The sequence below is a fragment of the Carya illinoinensis genome, chromosome 10 (assembly GCF_018687715.1).
Source record: "Carya illinoinensis cultivar Pawnee chromosome 10, C.illinoinensisPawnee_v1, whole genome shotgun sequence".
In the NCBI taxonomy this organism is placed as follows: domain Eukaryota; kingdom Viridiplantae; phylum Streptophyta; class Magnoliopsida; order Fagales; family Juglandaceae; genus Carya; species Carya illinoinensis.
Window position 1 is genome coordinate 16,588,613 of NC_056761.1, and position 13,631 is coordinate 16,602,243.

Consider the following 13,631-nt stretch of genomic DNA (forward strand, 5'->3'; position numbering starts at 1 on the left):
ACGGGGGCAGGTAACCTTGTGTTGCATATCCCGACGCTTTAGATGTCCATTCGATCCCAAGCAAAATCTCAGGGCGTCACATTCTGCCTCAATGAAGATCTTCATAACTTCTGCTACCATGCTCTAACATAAAAGCATACACACTCAGAATAAACCAATTTCAAGCATTTCACTTTGACCTATGTCGAAAAACAACCTTACTGCAAATTATGGTGTAACTTCTATGTTTGGCTTTCCTGAAAGTTCATCAGCTATCGACATGAATTTCCACCACACACCCTGTATCAATGCCAAGCCAATGCCTATGTACAAACTTGTGGACCAGTATTTTCATTTATTGACTTGGTACCACTTGCCGAACCTGCTCCTCATACTAGCTGTTTCACCAGTCACTAGTATCACTGTTGACTTCAGGGGTTGGTCTGCCTTTCAACGCCTTGTGTAATCCTAATTGAATCAACGCATCCTTGACATGCACTTGCCACAAGCCAAAATTGATTCACCCATCAAATTTCTTCATCTCAAATCTGATAGGATTTGAAGCCCTACTTCCTAACATTGCATTAATGATGAATTTTTACCATAGAAATGAATAGTACTCACTAATTAAGTTCCCAGAAAAGATTGGAGGGTCACAATGGTCCCACTTAAATTCTAATCTCCTAGACAAAACCTCTTTAGACAGTACTTATCCACACTATCACATAATCAATTGGGAAGCAATGGTTTTTAGAAGGTTCAGACGACACCAACCTACTTTACGAGAAGCTAAAATGTACATAGTAGACTCATGGATGCAAACAGGATATCATATCCCAAAAATCGAAAGTCCCATTGACATGTACATGTATTTCTTGCATACAAGGTACATTTAAGAGGACCATGAAATGTTAAAGTTTTGTAGCTTTAACTTAAATAACATGTGGTGAGAGTGGTACATCAATGTAGGACAAGTGCCCCCATCAATTAGGATTTCTATATCTTCAGCCTTAATTATAAGATTCGAGTTTCCAAGCATCTGCGCTAGGACTTGCAATCGATATCATCAGCACTAAATATGTTCAACTTGTTTACCTTTGTGCTTGAAAATGCACTCATGCCTCATCTTCAAATTACATTGCAAGTAGAACTAGTATCTGTTCCAATAAATGTTTTCTCTATAGCTCATCTAAGATATTTTTAAGTCACATTAGTTTGGTTCTTTGGAAAAAAAGGCTTTCACAAAAAAACATTAAATACGCATATATTATTATAGAAAATATAACATGAATAGAGGTAGCTCTTTACCTTACAACGGGTACATAGCTTCACACCTTAAAATGTGAAAATGTTTATCCTAATCTCTATCCATAGGTCTTCAACAAATGGTTCACAACCATCTACCAAGATGCTGAAAAATGGAAGTAATTAAAACTTTTAAAGATTCTAGAACAAGTGTTATTGACACAGATTCAATGACATTTGGTCAAGATTAGTTGTCAAAATTGACTTTTATAGTAGTAAATGCCTCTAAATATAAGTAGCGCAGAGTCCATTGATGCTTAAGGATCATGAAGTAAAGAGAATTGATAAGAGTGGATACTTGAATCTAAAACGATTAACTGGTACTGGATTGTTAAGAATCTCATTCAGTGCATTCAGTGATCCCTGCAAAAGATATATTGAGATAGACATTTAAGATTCTATGTGAAAGTAAAGAAAATTTAGGCTACGTTTGGATGCTATTATGATCTCAAATTATCTGTAAATAATGGTGAACAGTTTATGAATACTAGTGAATTGTTTGTGTCTAGGAGCATATTTAGGATCCACAGGCCTAGTTTCTGATGCTGTATTAAGAAATAATTGAATCCATGATAAAGGGAAATAAATATAAGAAATATATATAAAAGAATAAACAAGCTCATAGGCCTATAATGACTGGAAACCATCAATGAAGGCTCACAAGCTTGGAATGTCAAAGCATGTGCCTCCCTGTACGTGCACATTTAGCCTTAGATTCAAGAGAGTTTTTATTTTCCACTAATGCCCTAGACAAATAAATTTTGCTAGCTTTCCATGGGTACAACAACTATTGGACAAAAAGTCCTAATGTTTTTCTTCTTTTAGTTTTCATTGTCATAATGTTCTAAAATTCCTTTGATCAAGCTCTACCAGTATTAAAACAAATTAGCCGGTAGGGCTTCCCAAGGAAATCTAAAAATCATTGTGCTGTTTCATCTCCTTCATCCAATGCAAAGCCAGAACATTCCCAGACTGAGACACCATCTGCTATTTCGTGTGGTTTACTTAAAGAAACCTTAAGCACATTCATCCCAGGTGCTTTTAAGACTATAAAGAAAACTAGGTGATAAATAATAATTAAGATCCATAAAATAGAGTATCTTGCATGTTTCATGTGGAATAAAAGGAGAAATAAGCTCAGCAGACAAATCCCCCCTCCCCCACTTGCAATATAACCTCCATACTATCAAGGTTGTTGTTTAGCCTCCAACATGAAATATGGGTTGCAATTTGGGTCATAAAAAAGGAATAAATAATTTACCCATATATGAGCTCTCAATAGGTTCCTAACCCTCTATAAAAGCTTCAGTTGGCAATTCCACTACAATTAAAGCAAGTTTTGGTTTAACTCTTTGAGTGTGTTAAAAAAATTGCTTTTTGTATATTTCTCTTTTTCAATTATGTATTACAACGAGTGCCTTTTATAGCCATATGTTTACATAACAACTTTGTATAGAGAATATTCTAGACTAAAAGGGCTACGATTTGTTACAAGAATATATATCACATGACGTGTTGAGCATTTCTATTATGTGACAGTAGTATCCGATTGGTGTTGTGATGAGCTTGAGCTATTATTTGATGCAATGACCATATTAGCCTTGACATCCCACCTCAAGTCAAGCTGCAGATGCTGGAGACGAAGACTTGAACACAGTTGCTGGAAGCATGCTGTAGATAAAGGTTTAGTAAGTATGTTAACAAGTTGATCTTTGTCGGAAATGAAAGCCACATTCAACGATTTGTTGAGGACCCAATCTCTAACAAAGTGAAAGTCGATCTCAATGTGCTTTGTTCTTGCATGAAAAATAGGATTGGATGATAGGTAAGTAGCCCTTAGATTGTCACAATAGAGCAATGGGGTAGTGGTGAGTATCAAGCCGAGATCCTTGCATAAATTATGCAACAAAATAACCTCTCCAATGGTGTTAACAATTGCTTTAAACTCAACCTTAGTGGAAGATCTGGCGGCGGTGGGTTGTTTCTTTGAAGACCAAGAGTTCAAGTCAGTGCCAAGGAAAATACAAGACACACTAGTTGAGCATCTATTCTCGGGGCACCCAGCTCGATCGGCATCTAAAAATGCTGTAATATTGAAGCTGTATGAGGGTGAAAGCTGCAAGCCGAGAGTGGACATGTGCTTGAGATAGTGTAGGATGCACTTAACAGCCATCCAATGAGGTACCTGAGGGGCATGCATAAATTGACAGACCTTGCTTATAGTGAATGCAAGGTTGGACCGTGTAAAGGACAAATATTGCAACGAGCCAATTGTGCTGCGATACAATGTTGGGTCCTCAAACAAGTTTCTAGCGAAAGCACTCATTTTATCAGATGTGGCCATAGGCAACTGCACAGGCTTGGCCAAGTGCATGTTTGTTTTATGAAGTAGATCAGTGATATACTTCTGCTGAGTGAGAAGTAATCTGTGAGAGTTAAAGGTGGCTTATATGCCTAGGAAAAATTTTAAGCTGTCAAGGTCAGTTATAGGAAATTCATTGCACAGTGCAACAACCAAGTCAGAAATACATTGAAGTGTAGAGCCTGTGATCAAGAGATCATCTACATAGACTAGCATAAATGTAGTGGTGGAGCCAATTGTGTGTAGAAATAGTGAAGGGTTTGCTACAGAAATTGTAAAGCCGAGATCCACAAGGCTGCAACACAGCCGTGAAAACCAAGCTCGAGGGGACTGACGAAGGCCACAAATGGCTTTGTGTAACCTGCATACATGAGATGGAAATTGTGGATTAGAGAACTCAGGTGGCTGAGTCATGAAGATGGTTTAGTGAGTGGACCATGCAAAAAGGCGTTTTGCAGGTCATATTGCCTGATGGGCTAGTGTTTGGAAATTGCCAAAGCAAGCACCATGCAAACTATTGTGGCCTTTACTATTGGACTGAAAGTTTCTTCAAAGTCTATGCCAGATTGTTGAAGAAAACCTTTAGCAACAAGATGGGATTTTCTTTTCTCAATAGAGCCATCAGTGAACTGTTTCGTTCGGAAGACCCATTTACAAGTTACAGTGTTTGTAGCTTGAGATGCAGGAATAAGAGACCAAGTATGATTGGTCAGAAGAGCATTAAATTCTTTCACCATTGCTTCGCGCCACTCCAAATATTTCTGTGCAACTGTATAGCATGTGGGTGTCTCAGGATCAAAGTCAAGGTCAAAAACATTTGCACGAGGAAAAGGCAATTTGACAGTGTCGTCGGTAAACTTTCAGGGCCGTGAGGAGTTGGTTTGTGATCTAGTCATAATTGAATGTGCATGCTACTGAGGATCAATTTGAGAAGAACTCGGTGAGGTTGGTAATGGAGGAGAAGAGCCAAGAGGTATCGAGGAAGAAGAAGGTGGGGGGGCCTAGTATAGATGTGGAGGAAGGGGGCGATGGGCTCTGGTAATGAAATATGGGTAAGGCTACATGTGCGGGTAATGAAATGGGCTTGGGCTAAGGGGCATAGGCAAAAGGAAATTTTTGTTCATTAAAATTTACATCTTTGGAAATATATATGCGGCCCAGGTTAATGTTATAGCACAAAAAGCCTTTATGTTTTGGACTGAGCCCAAGGAAAACGCATGACATAGAATGATATGCAAACTTGTTTGAGTTATAATGGGTGGTTAATGGCCAGCATTCTGAACCAAAAATCCTTAAATCAGTGTAATCCAGATGTTTATTATGTAGAAGGAAGTAAGGAGAGAGATTGTTGAGAGAAGTTGAGGGTAAAAGATTAATAAGATGTACAACATGAGTAAAGGCTTAAGTCCAAAATTTGAGAGGTATTGAAGCATGAGCTAGAAGTGCTAATCCGGTATCGACTATGTGATGATGCTTTCTCTCTAATGTAATACGATGCTTTATACCACACGAGGCTAAATAATTAGAGAAAGGCCTAAACTCGCTCCCCCCAATCGAATTGTAATTGTTTAATTTTGTTATGGAATTAAAGTTCTACTTGAGATTTAAATTTAACAAATGCATCAAACGCTTGGGGACTTATTTTGTAGGGGAAATAACTAGGTATGTCGAGAAAATTCATCAACAAAACTTATATAAAATTTGAAGCCATCATGAGATACATGTGGTGAGGGACCCAATAAATCAGAGAAAATAAGATGAAAAGGTGTAGTGGAGCGTGTAAGTCGTGAGTGAGCTGGAACTCTATGAGATTTTGCCATTGCACATGCATCACAAAACAAAGGTAGCATGGAAGGATCATATTGTAAATTGTGTTGACGAAGTATTAATTGGACGAGCTTGATAGATGGGTGGCCTAGATGAGAGTGCCAAAGAGGAACTGAAAGAGTGATTTTCTGAGATGATGGAGATGTGGATGTAGTGAAGGAGTAGAGTCTGTTATGGGTTTTCCCTTGAAGGAGGATTGTGCCTGAGTTGCAGTCCTTAATGCAAAAAGAGTCAAAAAAAGAAAAAATTCAAATGAGACGTGATTATCAGCACAGAGTTGTCGGATGAAAATCAAATTTTTCTGGAACGAAGGGACACACAAAATTTTGTAGAGAATAAATGTGGAGGTTGGAAAAGTAAAAAAAGGTAGAACTAGTGTGAGATATAGGGATAGGTGTGCCATCACCAACTTGGAGCTATTCATCACCATGATACTTAGAAGTATGCATGTTCAACTTTGCTATATCACTAGTAATATGATTTGTTGTTGCAGTGTTCAGGTACCAATTTGTATAAGGTAGAGAGCTGAAATTAGCTGCGGTAGATGGTGGGGCTGTGTAAGCCTGGTTGAAATGATAGAGGCCTAATAATGCAGAATTGCCTTGGTGGTTGCAAACCTGACAGACTAGAGAGCTATTAGTAGAAGGGGAAAAATTATTCCCACTGTTACCTGAGAAGGACTCGCGACCACGTTGATTGTTGTAACGACCGCCACCTTAGCCATGTTGATTATTACAACCTCCACGTGGTCCATAGCCACGTTGAGCTGGATAGGATTTGCCAGTGAAATTTGCGGAGGTTTCATTATGAAGAGATGATTGTTTGAATGATGAAGTAGTCAAGCTTCATGGGCTAAAAGGTGGCCAAGTAATTCTTCAAGGGAGGTAGGGTCTAGACGAGTGGTAACAGATGAAACAATGGCATCATATTCAATGCTGAGACCAATGAGCAAGTATGGCACAAACTCGGAAGGGGGCGACCTAAAGTTGCCATAGTATCAGCCAAAGTTCTTGCTCAGCAATAATAGGTAGAAATTGAGTCTGATCCTTTCTTCAATGAGGCAAGTTGTAGCTGGGTTTAAACTACATGAGCCTAAGAAGCCGAAGCAAAGGAAGATTCAAGGGAGAGCCAAACAGCTCGAGCAGTTTGGCAACCGACTAGTTGGGCAATAAGGGGTTCTGAGAGGGAGGAAATAAGGGCAGACATGTCATCCATTTGATCATGTTCAAGCTAGATATCATATTTGGGATTTGGGGTAGAATCAGGGAGTTCAGGTTTGGGTGAGGGACATGAGCCATCTACATATTTGTAGAGGCATTGCCCACGAAGAAACGACACCAACTGTACCTTCCAGAGAAGATAATTCTCAAGTGTGAGCTTGACTATGATAAAGTGGGAGAGATTTGGGTGAGGAAGAACATGGGAGGGAGACAAAGAAGAAGACGAGGCAACCATGGATGTTTGTCCTATGCGTGCTTTGATACCATGTTACAAAAATTACTTTTTGTATATTTTTCTTTTTTAATTCTATATTACAACGAGTGCCTTTTTATAGGTGTATGTTCACCTAACAACTTTGTACAAAGAATATTCTAGACTAAAAAGGCTACAGTTTGTTTCAAGAATATATATCACATGAAGTGTTGAGCATTTCTGTTATGTGGCATCAGTATCCGATTGGTGCTGTGACGAGGTTGAGCTGTTATTTGATGCAGTGACCATATTAGCTTCACAGAGTGCATGCCCTCCCTTAGCCATTTACAAATTTCAATAAAAAACTTATTTAAAAACTATTTTTTAAAATTTTCTCTCTCATTTTCCTATAAAAATTTTCTTAACTAAGAATACACATGTCTATAGTCTTTTTTTTTTTTTTTTTAAAGGAAAACTCTTGTACCATTTCATTGAATCAACTGGAAGATACATTGAGGAACATCCTCCACTGTTACAACTAAATCAGAAATGGAAAGAGAATCTTTTGTTAAAACACGGGCTAACACATTGCCATTTCTCCTAACATGAGAAATTTCCCATTTAGCAAACTGTTTCAGCAAGACTTTTGTTTCATACAAGAACATTAATGCACTACTAAAGCCTTCCCTATCTTCAAGAAGGGTGTTTATCACCTGCAGAGTCACCCTCAAAGATGATCTGTCTCAAGCCTAAATCCACCCCAAACTTAGCAGCCTGAAGAGCTCCATACGACTCAGCAAGTAAAGGGTCAGGGAACATTTGCTTGTTGTGTCTCATGGTTGCCATGACATGTCCCTTACAATCTTTTACAATCACTCCCACTCCTACTTGGCTTTTCTACTTATTCACTGAGCTGTCCCAGTTGATTTTGTACCAATGTGGTGGAGGATGAGTCCAGACAGCAGGAGACAAGCAGGTCGGAGAGGGATTGGTGGTTATGTTGTTGTTCTCTCCATGTAGCAGGGCCAAAGTAGTATGAGCTTCTCTTATCACTGACTTGGGGTGTTTGAAATCATTATTGAAGATAAAACAGTTTCTCCTCCACCAAACCCTCCTAGCCACTACAACAAACTCTTGAATAGAGACCTCATCCAACACTTGCAAGAGAGATTCAAAGAGATCCACAAACAAAGCAGGGGACATACCCCTTTTTTGAAGCTTCTTAGAGGCTAGGCTCCAGACACCTCTAGCTGAGACACAACTCCAAACTGCATGTACCACTGTCTCTTCCTCCTAATGGCACACAGGGCATAGTGGGTGATCCACTACCCTTTTCTTCTGTAAGTTGGTTCGAGTTGGGAGAGCCTCGAGGCATGCCCTCCACATAAAAACCTTGTCACTTGGTTGTACCCTTAGCTTCCACAGTTGCTTCCACACTTGTCTGAGACTGTTGCTACAAGATGCTTGACCCTTCTCTTCTTGCTCCCGTGCCTTTTCCATGTGATAAGCACTCCTCACTGAAAACCTGCCATCCTTTGTCCCTTGCCAGCTTACTCTATCCCTAGCATTCATTGAACTTAGAGGGGTTTGTAGTATTAAATCTGCTTCCCTCTCCTCAAAGACCTCCCTCACAAGTGTTTCCTTCCACTGAGCTGAGGATTGGTCAATTAGTTCAGAGACCATTGCCTTGTTGTCAAGCAATGCTACTGGACTTGTAACCTTCTTGGGCACTGGATGGCCAAGCCACCTTTCCTGCCAAATTTGGACCTCTTTTCCATTGCCAATCCTCCAACAAGTTCCTGCTTTCACCACCTGTCTTGCTGCCATGAAGCTTCTCCACAGAAAGGATGGTTTTGACCCCAGTTTGGCTGACATGAAAGAGCTATTTTGAAAATACTTAGCTTTCAGAACTTTTGCTGCAAGTGAGTCAGGCTCCTGTAGAATCCTCCAGCATTGTTTAGACAACATTGCCATATTAAAACACTCGAGGTCCCTAAAACCCATGCCCCCTTTAGATTTTGCTTTTCCCATATTTTTCCATGAAATCCAATGGATTTTGTGTTCCCTTTCCCTTTGGCCCCACCAAAAATTATTGATGACACTGTTGACGGATTGTAGCAAGGTCTTGGGCAACTTGAAGACACTCATTGTGTAGGTGGGAAGGGCTTGGACCACTGCTTTGATGAATACTTCTTTCCCATCTTGAGATAGACTTTTCACTTTGTATCCACTAACCCTTCTTCTGACTGCATCCAGAATGTTTTTGAAAGAACTAGCTTTGCTTCTCCCCACAATAGATGGCAAACCGAGATACTTTTCATAGGTCACAGAGGTCCTCATTCTTGCAACAGAGAGGATGTAGTGCTGGGTTAATCTAAAGGTGTTCCTGCTGAACATTATGGATGTCTTGTCCATATTTAGCCTTTGCCCTGAAGCTTCTTCATAGACTCTCAGTAGGTTAATCAACCTTCCCCACTCAAAAGCATTGGCCTTGCAAAACAAGAGACTATCGTCAGCAAAAAAGAGGTGAGACACTCGAAGGGGGCCTCTTGCTATTGGTACTCCATGAACTGCACCAGTTGCCTCAGCTCTGCCAATAAGCTTACTAAGTGCTTCTGCACATAGGATAAAAAGGTATGGTGAGATGGGGTCACCTTGCCTAATCCCTCTTGAAGGTTGAAAGGCTTCTTGTGGTATTCCATTTACCAAAATGGAATAAGAGACAGTTTCTATGCACTTCATTACTAGGTCCACCCATTGATGACAAAAGCCCATCTTATGCATGATTTTTCTAAGGAATTCCCACTCTATTCTATCATATGCCTTACTCATGTCGAGTTTTAAGGCCATATAACCCTCCCTTCCTGTCATCTTAGCCTTCATTGTGTGTAGAGCCTCAAAGGCAACAATAACATTATCTGTGATTAGTCTGTTTGGTACAAAGGCTGATTGAGATGGTGACACCACGGAGGGGAGTATTTTTTCGAGTCTATTGGCTAGGATTTTGGAGATCAACTTGTCTAAGACATTGCACAGTGAGATGGGTCTGAATTCAGAGACTTTGGCAGGGTTTTTCTTCTTGGGAATAAGAGTAATGTAGGTGCTGTTTATTTCAGATAGGCTTCCATTTTCATTTAGGACATGCAGTATTGCAGTGCTGAGTTGGTCACCCACTAGGTTCCAATGCTTTTGGTAAAAGTTTGTAGGATACCCATCAGGGCCAGGTGAACTAAGCCCTTCCATCTGAAAGAGAGCAGCTTTTACCTCCAGCTGAGTGTAAGGCCTCATCAGCATTCTATTTTGTTCTTCTGTGACAGTGGCCTCCACTGGTTCTAGGCAATCTGCAATATTTATAGGGTTAGAAGAGGAGAACAAATCTTGATAATATTCTTGGAATAGATTAGATATCCCTGTTGTTGATGTGATTTCTTGCCCACTATCATCGATTAGCCTTTTGATTTGGTTTACTTTCTTTCTTTGTGTGGCACATTGATGAAAAAACTTTGTATTTCTATCCCCTTCTTTCAACCACTTTTGTTTGGCCCTTTGTTTCCACCTGATGTGATATTCTTCAAGCAGTTTCTCTATCTTACTTTGCACTTGCTTTATTTCTTCTGTTAGGTGGCCTTCATTATCCCTTTGTATTTCAGACACCTGATCCCAAAGTTTCCTTAGTTAAACTCTGTAATTTCCAGTATACTGCTTGTGCCACCTTACCAATTCCAATCTGCACTGGTTTAGTCCTTCTATGACTTGGCATAACTTGCCATCAACCCTTCTCGGTGTATTCCATGCTTTCTCCAGAACTTCATAGAAATCTTCCTTCAAGGCCCAGCTAGCCTCATACCTAAAAGGTCTGGCTTTTCTGGTTGAATCAAGTTCAAACTGTTCCATAGAAATGAGGATGGGGCAGTGATCTGAACTTAAAATTGGAAGGTTGTAGACCTTAGAGAAAGGGAATAGTTCAGACCATGCCACATTACACAAAGCTCTATAAATCCTTTCTTTGATGAAAGCTTGTCCTGACCTGCCATTTGTCCATGTAAACTTATTACCAACATACCCCATATCAAAAAGAGAGCATGACTCAATTGCTGCTCTGAAGGCTTCCACCTGGTTGAAAGGTCTTTGTCTACCTCCACTCTTGTCTCCTGAGCTAAGTACCTCATTAAAATCACCAACACACAACCATCCCATCTCCGTGTTAGGCTTGAGGGCTTGTAGTAGCTGCCAGCTCTCCCTTCTCTTTGCTGTGTCAGGATTTCCATAGAATCCTGTAAGGGTCCACTCTCTACTACCTGAGTCCCCATGAATCAATAAAGATATATGGTGCTGTGAGCATGACAAAACTTCAGCAACCACATCCTCACTCCAGAAAAGGGCCAGACCTCCACTAAGTCCCATACTTTCAACTATAAAACTGCTGGAAAATTGCAATTGCCTCTGGAGCCTTTCAACACTGCTCCTTCTAGCCTTTGTTTCCATCAAGAAAACAAAAGTTGGGATCTTTGTTTGCACAAAAATTGGTGCAAGTGTTGAACTGTCAGTGGGTTCCCAAGCCCAAGACAGTTCCAGCTTAGGCACTTCATAACTCTTGGTGGGGCTGTAAAACAGCCTCCACCATATCTAATTGTTGTATTTCCGTTGGCACCTTCTCCTCCCCTCTTGCTCTCTTGGCTATGGATCTAGTTTGTCTTCCTTGGAACAATTTGATGGGCCTTTTCTTGTGGTTTGGGATGCCTGCTTGTATCTTTGTTGGGCTTAACTTGAGGCCTACAAAACAGTTATCTCGAGCTCTTCTTTTCCAGCTGGGTTTTTTTTGTAGTTTGTTCCAACTCCTTAATTTGTTCAGTCATAAGCTGGTTCAGTGCTTCTGCTTGGGCCTTAAGATCCATCGAGGTTACAGCAACAAAGGGTGCTGAGTCAGCCTTTTTGCTTTTCATTTCAACTGTCTGTGGCAGTAACATTTGGTTCTGTTCTTTCACTATTTTGGTAGTGGACAGCCTCTCTTGGAAAGGTGGTGTCAGACTTTCCTTTTTGATGATTGCTTTTGGAGAGGTCAGAAGCCTGTCATTCTGCTGTCTACTCTGCTCTGGTACTTTGGCTGTAGGTGTAGCAGTAGCCAAAAGTGGGTCTTGGACTTCCCTGGTCAGTTTCTGATCTACCTTCTGACTTCTGTGTTGCCTCGATTGGACTTCATCCCTAACCTCCTCTTCTTTCCTCCATGACTGCCTCTCTGGTTCAGCTTCTGGGTTCATGTCATTGCCATACTTTTTGAACAGCAAGTCACTCTCTCTAGGAGCAGCTGCCCTTAACCATGCTCCATACTGCTGCTTTTCTTCATTTCTACTAGAAATGCACCCCTGTGTTGTGTGCTTGATTGTGCCACAGTTAAAGCAAAAGGATGGTAGTCTCTCATACCTCAACTGGATCCAAGTTTGCTTCCCTTCCACTGATATGAACATCCCCCTGAGAAGAGGCTTTGTTATGTCCATTTCAACTCTTATCGTTAGGAACTTCCCCCATCCAATGCCTCGTTGGTCAACATGAACTTTTAGCACCTTTCCTACATTATTGCCCACCTGCATTCCAATCTCCCGTGTCATACAACCAAAGGGCATGTTGAAAACTTGGATGCAGAACTCCTCTTTAGTGAAGGTGGTTTCTCCAATTGACTTGCTGCTATCAAGGGACTGCAGGCATATCAGCCATCTATCAAAGGACCAGGGTCTTCCAGCGGTTACTCTTCTCATGTCTTCCTCCAAATTAAACTCAATCAGGAACTTGTTGGATCCAACTTCTGTAAATTGGACCCAGCTATCACATTTCCAGATTTTAGTCATAGTGACTTTGAATGCTTCTTTGTTTATAAACTTCTCTGCCACTATCATTGCTAATAGGCAGTACTTGCCATAATGCAGTGCACTGTGCAATACTTCTCCTGGTAGAACCAGCCCTTCTTTCTCCTTCTCAGTAAGACAAAGTCCCTCCCATTGTCTTGCTAAATCTTCCTCCATCACTGACTCTTCGAACCAGTAGGGACTAGTTCAAGAGACTCACTCTATAGTAGAGAGAAACCTCACCCAGAGAGGAGAGGACCACATGTCTCTAGTCTTGGTTACACCTAGTTGATGAGAAGTTTCACATAGCAATTATTTTATGTACAAAAGAGTAGAATACATAGTTACCGTAGAAGCGTACATGGGTAGGTTATCGAAAAAAAGAAGTGTACATGGGTTGGCTCAGATTTCTTTGAATCATGAACAACCCAAACTTGAACTAAAGTCGTAAATCAAGTGTTAAAAATTAAAATTGAAAGTTTGAATTTCACTTTTGTAAAATGGTGATACTTGAGAAGGGTTAATATTTTTTTATGAACAAGAAATTTTATTAAGACAAGTAGCAAGGAAAAGTCCAAGTAATTCGAGGAAATATATAAATATTGAAACCTAGTTACAAGTCAGGAGCTAGAAAAATAAACAAGAAAATTATGGATATTAGTACCTGTTGAAGACAATGGTCGAAGCACACAGAGTATGACCATTGAACGCTATGTAGTTTCAAAGTATCGACCATTCTTCTCAATGCAAATACACCACAGAAGACATAGAAGACTAATATTTCAAACGACAATTTGAGAGTTACACCTTAAGCCTTTCTAACAGGCAAAAAGATTCATGACTCTTCTAGGCATCAACCAAGCCTCTCCAATCCTATTAAACACCTCATACCATAAAATTCTTGC

The 13,631-nt window shown here is 40.2% G+C and overlaps 1 pseudogene; it reads right to left on the reverse strand.

Moving 5' to 3' along the window:
- Nucleotides 1-1,112: 1,112 nt before the first annotated feature.
- The window catches only part of LOC122278489, a 35,788-nt pseudogene continuing 23,269 nt past the window's right edge, over nucleotides 1,113-13,631 (reverse strand).